This window comes from Desmodus rotundus, chromosome 4, assembly GCF_022682495.2.
Source record: "Desmodus rotundus isolate HL8 chromosome 4, HLdesRot8A.1, whole genome shotgun sequence".
NCBI lineage: Eukaryota > Metazoa > Chordata > Mammalia > Chiroptera > Phyllostomidae > Desmodus > Desmodus rotundus.
In genome coordinates, this window is record NC_071390.1 from 61,512,490 (window position 1) to 61,523,283 (window position 10,794).

Below are 10,794 nucleotides of genomic sequence, written 5' to 3' on the forward strand. Positions count from 1 at the left end.
ATTCTTTACCCATTTTGGTAAGTCATTGATCTTCCTTCTTCATCAGCCACCACAGGTTGAGATTCATTAAAAAAGTAGGCAAGGTAACAAGTTATGAGTGAATGTAAAAAATGGCTTCACTAGGCTAACCTGATTATTGTTCCCTTGAATTTGTTTTCCTTTTATACCATTCTTCTGTTAGCATCATCATCCTTGGACTTACAGAATGCCTTATTCTCTATTGTGATTTTACATGTAACATTGCATTTTCAACAATTATTCATTTTTCAGTGAAATAAGGGAAATATTTCTTATAAGCCCATCATTATTATTTTGTACCTTCTCACCCAGTGCATGACTTATAGAAGACTCACATATGATGCTCAGTGGGATTTAATAATTTAGCAGGTGAATGAAGTCCAACAGGACAGTAGAGCATGATCATGAGCAGGAGAGGTTCTCCAGGTGATATAGCACAGGCTCAGCAGACAAGGCAGACAGTGCAGGCACCTGAGCAATTGACCTGGAAGCAGATACACATGCCTTGGACAACCAGAATACTGTAACAGGCTCAAGGTAGTGAGGCACTGACCTGGGCCCAGAATGGCAGCAGGAACGGCAGCTGCATCACCTTCATCTGTAGGCTGAGGGGCTGTGTACTGGGATGCAGTGGGAGGCCAGTTTATTATCTTTCCCAGAGCCCTTAACCATGCCTCTGCACAAATATTAGCTCCAACCTCAGCACCAGGATAGGAACACCAGCGCTCAGGCAGTAAACTTTGTCAGTAAATTATTACAGTGTGGTAGTGTATGCATGGACGTTGCAATAAGGCATATCAGGGGGTTATTTGGATTCTGCAAAGAACTTAGAATCTCCTGTTTGGAAACTACTTCCACTTTACAAATCAAATACAAATTCAATTTGAAGATTGTGGCATTCCACAGAATACTATTTTCAAATGAAGCTTCAGTTAAACCAATTATTAATGAGGAAGACAATTTTAAAATTAATGTTTTCTTTTTAACATAAAATACTATGATATACCTATAAACAGGCATTTGAATTATAGATAAAGCGTGAAGCCACTTTCAATTTCTTGTTCAACTTCCATATACTACAGAAAGTGTCACAACTGTTAAATGCAATTGTACAAATTTACATTTAAAATAAACTTTAGATTTCACAAAACTATCTTATAAAAACTGTTACACAAGAATCAACTTTAGATGTACTAAAATTTATATTTTAAAATAATTTATCAGAAAATCTTTCCCATGTTTTCAACAGTAAGTAAAATACTCTTAAGAGTTCCAGTAATAGTTGCATCAGTAAATTGTTCTCAAAATTAAAAAATTATCAAAAGTCACTTGTCAAAAAAATCTTTCATTTGCCAAAAGTTACTGGTGTTGTGCCAAGTACATTGATTGAAAATGAACTTATGTTTAAATATATTTTGTGACCTAATAAATGAAAAGCAAACCAGAAAATACAGTATGATCGATTAAGATATCACCTTAATTATTAGTACTTATTGTTTTATATAAATTTATGGCACAAAAATATTTTTTTGCAATTGATGTTTATGTTGTTTCTCATGTATCACTATTATCTTTGTAACATTTATGAAATATGTTTAAAGCAAAAGCTTTGTGTTTTGTTAATACTTTTAAACAGAAGTACTTTAAAAGTTTTAGGCCCCACAGTTCTCATGTTTGCTGCCCCCATTAATTATGTAGCCAGTTCAGACATGCCCTGAAGCTTCCTTCTCTTTCTGACTTGAGTGCATATTTGGTACATAGAGGTACAGCAGTTACTCTGGAATCATGAGAAAACTCAACATATTAAAAATGAAGATCGAAATGATAAGAAGAGCCTCTGTTCTTGACATTGCCATTGAACTGATACATTGCTCCTAAACTGCCCCCTCTAGATATCCTGTATTTGTACAAGAAAAAGAAAATGATTTGAGCTATTATCTGTTCACATTTTTGTAATGTCTATGAGTCACTCAGAAATCATATGTAACCTCCTTAGAGAGAAATTCTCTGTCAATTAAAATGTTCCTTCCCACTGTCATATTCATCCTGTTACCACTTATAATATGCCTCACTACCTCAAATGGTCTTTTCTTTGTTTGCATAGTTATTTCCTGTAAATTACACTGTAAGGTCCACAAGGGAATACTGTGTCTTATTTACCACTATACACCTAGCACCCTGACACAAAATACCTACTCAAGAAATGTTTATTAATGAGTAGGTGAATAAATGAATTAATAAAAGACTTCCCTCAGTAAGAAAATCAGGCTCAGATCACAAAATAGAAAAAGGAAAAATACCTCTCAACTATTTCTCCATCAGTGAGAACAAAAAAACATTTTTCTTCAAGTCCTTACAGGTATTGTGGACTGTAAATTACATCGTGGTAGTTGGTGAGAATATTTCTTATCCAAGTCCAAAATATACAAATCTGGGATTCCATGAAGACAAAAGGCATTTGCTTTTTCTTAGGAGCAGGACTCATGGACATGATGTGACCAGACTGCGCCACCCCACCTGAGGCTATAAAAAGGCCCCCTAGTGTGCCAAATGCTCATTATCTGAAATAGTGCCCATGGACCCTAATGAATCTAAGAATGTCTTTTGACTATTGTTTTTCTTCTCTTGTAGGTAAAGTCACACATGACAGAGCTAAAGTCACGATACCGAAACAAAAGGCTGATTGTTAGCTCTGTCATTTCCTCCCTGATAGGAAAGAGCCCTTACCCAAACCCATCTTCCCTAGTGTGTATATACAACCTGTCCTTTACTCCTACATCACAAATAGACACCTTGAGGTGTGTTTTTCAATTATCTTATTATTTCAATATGTGTCTTTACTTTGAATACATGATCCATTTTATCTCTACATCTCACCAGTACCTCCGTGCTACTTCCATTTAACTGAGGTCAAACTCTTCTTTTTAAAATTTTTGTTTTTCACATTCATATCAGTAAAGGTTCTCTTCCAATCTGAAGGCCAGAGGCACATCTCCAAGTGACAGAATCACGCTTAATGTCAGGTATTACTATAAATCCAGTGGCTTTCCCTTCACCTCAGATCAGGCACATGCCATCTGACAAGGCATTTTGAGCATATGAGGGCCCAGGATAACCTTTGAAAGGCAGGCTCATCAGGGAACATGTATAAGGGACCCATGGACAAAGCCAAAGTGGGATAGGATTGAGGGTGGGAGGTGGGGGTTGGAGGGGTGGGGGAAATTAGTGGGGGAAAATGGAGACAACTGTCCTTGAACAAGAACAAAAATAAATAAACAAAAACAAAAAGAAGAAACTGTCAACGTGATTGAACACTATGATTTAATAATTAGAGATGGCAATATTCAAATGCAATGTGAAGTTCTGCAAATATATTCTTTGAAAGAAAGATAAACTTTCAAAAACACATTTAAAAAACATTGACAATAATGAGGACAATAATAGTCACAATAATAGCAAGTATCACAAATCTCATAAATTCAATATTTTATAGGAAAATAGAATTTTCAGGAACAAAGATGTTTGTTTTTTTTCTTCAAGTGATGGCATTTCTTCAACACAGCCTTTTATGAGATGTAAGAAGGCAAATGATATAGTGCATGTGTATTTAGTCGGGTTATATGCAAACAATTCCTATTTCATAGTTTCTTATAATTCCCAAGCTCTTTTCTATCCATTTTCTTCTTAGAATTTCCCTGTAAAGGGAATAAATAATTTTCAACCCAATCATACAGGAGAGAAAATTGAGATAAAATAAGTTTAAATGGTTTGTCCAAAGTTCTTTAAGTTCATGTCCCTGCCTCTCACCATTATGATAAAAAGCCTTACTCAGTTTAAAAACTCCCTAGGATATAATAAAGTTGAATTTGGTATCACAGAGTTCTCTGGGTCTTTTGTTTTTTTGAAAGTCTTTCTTGTATAATAGAACAGTCTCCCTCCCTATGTGTAGCAGAATGTATCGAGACACAGAAAATAGAAAGTAACAATAAAACAATACATTTCCATAGCTTTTATTTCACAAGCATTCAGAATTCCAGAGTTAACCCCTGTCTTTATCATGCATTAATATTTTTAATAATTAATGCATGATCCTATTTAATAAATTAAGTCTAAAAATTTGTGAACTTAAAAAAGAAACTAGTAACTCTGACAAAGCATAATCAACAGTTTTAGTCAAACACTTCAACCACCTGCATGTGAGGTTAAAAACAATAACAAATTTATATAGTTTTAGTCAAGAAAACAAAAAGGCTGAAACTGCAATAGAAATATACTAATATATTAAATTCCTGTTTTTGAAAAGGCAGAAAACTAGTAACTGAATGAGACCTGGTTAAGAAAAATTTCTTTTAAGCTTTGATGACTCTAAGACCACTGGAAATTCTGACACAGAAGAATTGCTTGATGAACACAAAAATACCAGGATCATCAGTATTAGGTGGCCAAATCACTCATTAATCAATTCATTTAATAAATACTTTATAAGAATTTATTTTGATTTATAAATTGAGAAAGGCATTAGACAAATCTAGTTGAATTTGCTCAAGGCAAGTAAAGAGAGAAGAATGCTTGGACAAGGAACTGATGTAATGGGAAGGAAAGATGGCGGCGAAATAGGTAGGAGCAGAGTCCACTTCCCCCTGCACATGGGTGAAACACCTACTCGATCTACTGAGGAGCAAAGCAAACAGCCAATAGTACCCCGGCGTTTATGAAGGTAGGAGATCAAAAAGTATAGACACTGAAAAAACAGATGGTAAGGGGATTGCTTCAGGACAAAAAGGTCCCTGGGACCAGCTCAGAGAACAGGACAACTGCAGCCCCAGGCCTATACCCGCTGGGCCTGCTGCAGGACTCCTGGGACAGAGCTGAGTTGACTGCTCACTCCCCTGCCAAACAAGGTCCGAGCAGCACAGAGAGAGACCTGGTTGCTTGAAGTCGCAGGGAGGGGAATAAGGACAAAGTGGTAAACCCACGGAGACTGTGGGCACCAGCTGCGGAGAGTTGAGAGTTGGGCTGTGTGGGGCCCTGACCTGGATAGTCCCTGGTCTAGCTGGAGAGGTGGGCTATGTGAGAGTACAGGTCCTTCCTTGTATGGAGCAGCAGGATTGAGCAGGAGGATTTTCTCAAAAAGAAAAAGATCCTCGGGGGCACTTTGGGGAATTCCCCTGCAGCAACAGCCCCAGTCTCCTCTCCACCAGGCCACCCAACACTCCTGCGGGGCTGTGGGGGGTATGGAACCCAAATCCTAAGCACTGGGGTGGGGGGGAGAGTGCAAACCTTGGGGGGACTGAGACCACAGGCACCAGGGAGAGTGCAAATCAAGAAAGGCCCCGTGCACCCATAACCTGGAGGAGGATGAATGCCTGAACCTGTGGGTCCGGGGGCCACTGGAGAGCTGGGCCAGAGGCTTCCCAAATGATGGTTGGGATGGAGAAGAGTTGGGCTAGGCTGCCTGAGTTGGCTACAGCCAAAGACACCAACAAAACTGGCTTGGTCAGTTTGAAGCCAGCAGGCTTGTTTTTTGTTATTGTTGTTGTTTTTTAAGTAATTCTTTATTATTATTGTTTCATTGTTTTTTCTTTCTTTTAACACCTTCTTCCTCTCCTTCTTTCATGTTCTACTCCTTCTTTCTCTCCCTTTATATCTCTTCTACCTTCCGGCTTTTTTTTTTAATTCCCACAAGTGAGACAACAAAACCTAGAATTGTGAAAAGACCAAAGTTGGACCCAAGGCTGGGGCATCCCAACAGCTGACACAGTGAAACAAATTTCACTTTGCTTCTCCAGAGAACTTGCAAGATATTGTATATTTGTATTATTATTTTTTTTCATTATTCTTACATCACTCATTTTATTAGTATTTTTGTATCTCTCTTCTTTCTCTTTAGTCTTCTTCGTTTGACTGATTAATTTGCATTGTTTGACTGGTTTCCCCTTGTTCTCTTTTTCACAGTGTATTGTTAATTAACTGTCTTTCACTCCACTTGTGTTCCATTAGCACACTACTCTAGGACCTATACTCCCTATTCTAGTTATTCAGATAACATAGATTCTGTCATATAATTGTTGCTCCATTACTATTGTAAATAATAACTGCTCCATACATCTATAAATACTACACAGAACTTCTCCCAGATCTCAGCCCACTTCACTGTTTCCTGAACTTTATTACTGGTGTGGTTACATCTATTCTCTCACACATTACAACTATTTTCTACCCTTTACTCTCACTTTACTTCCTAATCTGACCTCCCACAAGTCCACAGCTTTATTGATCCAACCCACAATCCTTCCCCACCACAACAAGATTCTTATCTTCTTTCCACGCATTCTAAAAAGTGGCTAGGTGGGTGAATTATCACAGTTAACACTATATATATCCAAAGGATCTCCTATCTCTTCTCTAAGGGCTGGTACTTTCAATATCATATAATAAACTCCTGCTCTCTTAAACCATTTTGCCTTCCCCCTACAGCCTACCATAAAAAAGAGTAGGTAGAAACTGTGAACACCAGGATACCTCCTGGAAGAGGAAACCCACAAACAAAGGAATGACCAACAGCTAAGAACAGAAGAAGGTGAAGGTGGAAGTGGAAGTCACACTAACTTAACTCAGGACCTATCTGGAAATACAACTAAATAGTGGAGAAAATGCTCACAACAAACTACTGAACAAGAGCAAGAGAAAAACCTCAAAACCTTGTACACATGGAAGAACCAGCTCCAACACAACCTGCCCACACCTGCACAACAGAAGACAAGAGGTGGGGGACAGACTGACCCTCAGATAACCAGCTGGCGGGAAAGACCCACCAAAGAAAGACCCAACAAGAACCAAAAACCAAAGACATACACACAGTCAACATAAACCACAGCCCAAGATTAGTAAGATTGGGAGATCAAGGAGACTGTACCACTGAATCTTACAGGTATTCTACCACAGAAGTTTACACCATAAACCCAGAGGGTCAGAACAAAGCAACTTAAGAAGCAGAGGCTAACAGGAAGAATCTCACAAACAATGGGAACACAAAGAAACAATCCGGAAATGAAAGGAAAGGGGGAAGTCTCAGAAACAATGCTAAATGAAAAAGAGGCAAGTCAACTATCAGATAATGAGTTCAAAGAATTGGTTATAAGGAAGCTTCATGAGCTCACACAGAATTACCAAAAACTACAGGGAAAGTACAATGAACTCACTGCAAACTATATCAACATGAAAAAGGAAATAGAAACTATCAACAAGGGCCAAGGGGAAAGGAAGAATACAATTTCTGAACTGAAGAACACAGTAGAAGGAATCAAAAGCAGGCTCGATCGGATCAGCAAACTGGAGGACAAGATAGAAAAAAACACCCAGAATGAACAAGAAAAGGAAAAGAGGCTCAGAAAGAATGAAGAGGGAAGGAGAGAGAAGATGCCAGTGAGATAGGTAGGAGTGGATTTAACTTCCCCCTGCACCTGGGTGAAACACCTACCCACTCTACTGAGAAACAAAGCAAACAGCCAAAAGCAGCCCAGCATTTATGAAGATAGGAGACCAAAAAGTACAGAGGAAACAGAAAACAGAAGGTAAGGGGATTGCTGCAAGACAAAAAGGTCCCTGGGACCAACGCGGGGACCAGGGCGGCTGCAGCCCCAGGCCTGCCCGTGCGGGGCCTGCTGCAGGACTCCTGGGAGAGAACAGGTTAACAGTGCCCTCCGCTGCCAAACAAGGCCTGAGCAACACTGTGAGAGACCTGGTTGCCTGAAGTCGCAAGGAGGGGAATAAGGACAAAGTAGAAAACCCAGGGAGACCACAGGTGCTGGCCGAGGAGAGTTGAAAGTTGGGCCGCCTGAGATCCTGACCCGGACAGCCCTTGGCCTAGCTGGAGAGGGGGGCTGTGTGAGAGGTCAGGCCCTTCCTTGTACGGAGGGGGCCACAAGATCGAGCAGGAGGATTTTTCCCAAAAAGAAAAAGACCCTCTGGGGCACTTTGGGGAATTCCCCTGCAGCAACAGCTCCAGTCTCCTCTCCACCCTGCCATCCATTGGGGAACAGTGCACACCTCATCTCAGAGGGAGCTGACACTACAGGCATCAACGGGGGGAGGGTGCCCACCCACCGGGGAGGGTGCCCATCCACCAGGGTGTGCGCGCACCTCATCTCGGAGGGAGCTGAGACTACAGGCACCACCAGGGGCAGGGTGCCCAGCTAATGGGAGTGTCTGCACCTCATCTCGGAGGTAACTGAGACCACAGGAACCAGGGAGTGCGCAAATCAACGAAGGTTCTGCACTCACACCCATAGCCCCCCCGAGAAGGCCTACCATAAAAAAAGAGTGGGTAGAAGCTGGGAAAACCAGGATTCCTCCTGGAAGAGGAAACCCACCAACAAAGGAATCACCAACAGATAACAACAGAAGAAGGTGAGGTAGGGAGTGGAAATCACACTAACTCAACCCAGGATCTATCTGTAGATACAACTAAACAGTGAGAACAAACAACTGAACAAGAGCAAGAGAAAGCCTCAAAACCTTGTAAACACAGAAGAACCAGCTCCAACACAACCTGCCCACACCTTCACAACAGAAGACAAGAGGTGGGGAACAGACTGACCCTCAGATAACCAGCTGGTGGGAAAGACCCACCAAAGAAAGACTCAACAAGAACCAAAAACCAAAAACATACACACAGCCAACATAAACCACAGCCCAAGATCAGTAAGATCAGGAGATCAAGGAGACTGTACACAAAATCTCACAGGTATTCTACCACAGAAGTTTATGCCAAAAACTGAGGGGGTCAGAACAGAGCAACATAAGAAGCAGAGGCTAACAGGAAGAATCTCACAAACAATGGGAACACAAAGAAACAATCCGCAAATGAAAGGAAAGGGGGAAGTCTCAGAAACAATGCTAAATGAAAAAGTGGGAAGTCAACTATCAGATTCTGAGTTCAAGGAATTGGTTATGAGGATGCTTAATGAGCTCACACAGAATTACCAAAAACTACAGGGAAAGTACAATGAACTCACTACAAACTATATCAACATGAAAAAGGAAATAGAAACTATCAACAACAGCCAAGAGGAAATGAAGAATACTATTTCTGAACTGAAGAACACAGTAGAAGGAATCAAAAGCAGGCTTGATGAAGCAAAGGACCAGATCAGTGAATTGGAGGACAAGATAGAAAAAAACACCCAGAATGAACAAGAAAAGGAAAAGAGGCTCAGAAAGAATGAAGAGGGGTTAAGGGAAATGCATGACAACATGAAATGCAATAATATCCAGATAATAGGGATACCAGAAGGAGAAGAAGAAGAGCAAGGGATAGAAAAACCGTTTGAAAAAGTAATGATGGGCAGGATGGAGTGGAGTGTGTGTGTGTGGGGGGGAATGGGACAACTGTAATAGCATACTCAATAAATATATTTAAAAAAATAAATATAAATAAAAAAATTAAAAAAGAAATATAAAAAAAAAAAAAAAGAAAAAGTAATGATGGAAAATTTCCCTAATTTGATGAGAGAAAAAGTCACACAAATCCAGGAATCACAGAGAGTCCCAATCAAGAGAAACCCAAAGAGGCCCACTGCAAGACACATCGTAATTAAAATGACAAAATTCCAAGACAAAGAAAGAATCTTAAAGGCAGCAAAGGAAAAAAGGAAGTAACATACAAGGGAACCCTGATAGGGTTAGCAGCTGACTTCTCAATGGAAATGCTCGAAGCCAGAAGAGAATGGCAAAAAAATATTCCAAGTAATGAGAACCAGAGGACTGCAACCAAGGCTACTTTACCCAGGAAGGCTCTCAATCAAGATAGAAGGCCAAATAAAGAGTTTCCCAGACAAAAGAAGTCTAAAGGAATACACTTCCAGCAAACCAGCTGTGCAAGAGATGCTAAAGGGGTTGTTGTAAGAAAAGGAAAGAAAAGAGAGAGAGAAGAACACAGGTACAAAGAATCGACAATGAATAAGTACCTATCAAAAATAACCTTAAATGTAAATGGATTAAATGTTTCAATCAAAAGACATAGAATAGCTGAGTGGATAAGAAAACATGACCCACACATATGCTGCCTACAAGAGACCCACCTCAGGACAGAAGACATGCACAGACTGAAAGTGAAGGGCTGGAAACAAATTTTCCAAGCAAATGGACAGGGAAAAAAAGCAGGGGTAGCAATACTAATATCAGACAAAATAGACTTCCAAAGAAGGGCCATAAAGAGAGACCCAGAAGGTCACTTCGTAATACTCAAAGGAAGAATCCACCAAGAAGACATAAACATTGTAAATATATATGCTCCCAACATAGAAGCATCCAAATACATAAAGAAAGTCTTGGGGGACTTCAGAAAAGATATTGACAGCAACACAATCATAGTAGGGGATTTTAGTACCCCACTGTCAAAGATGAACAGATCTTCTAAACAAAATATCAACAAAGATACTGTGGCATTGAACAAGGCCTTGGATGAAATGGACTTAACTGATACATATAGAGCCTTTCATCCCAAAGGAGCAAAATACACATTCTTTTCAAATGCACATGGAACACTTTCAAAGGTAGACCACATGATAGGACACAAAACAATCCTGAACAAGTTCAAGAACATTGAAATCATATCAAGCATTTTCTCTGACCTCAAGGAAATGAAACTAGAAACAAATCTTAAGGAAAAAAAACCCAAAACACTCAAAAACATGGATATTGAATCACATGCTATTAAACAATGAATGGGTGAAAAATGAGATCAGAGAAGAAATCAAAAAGTTTCTGGAAACA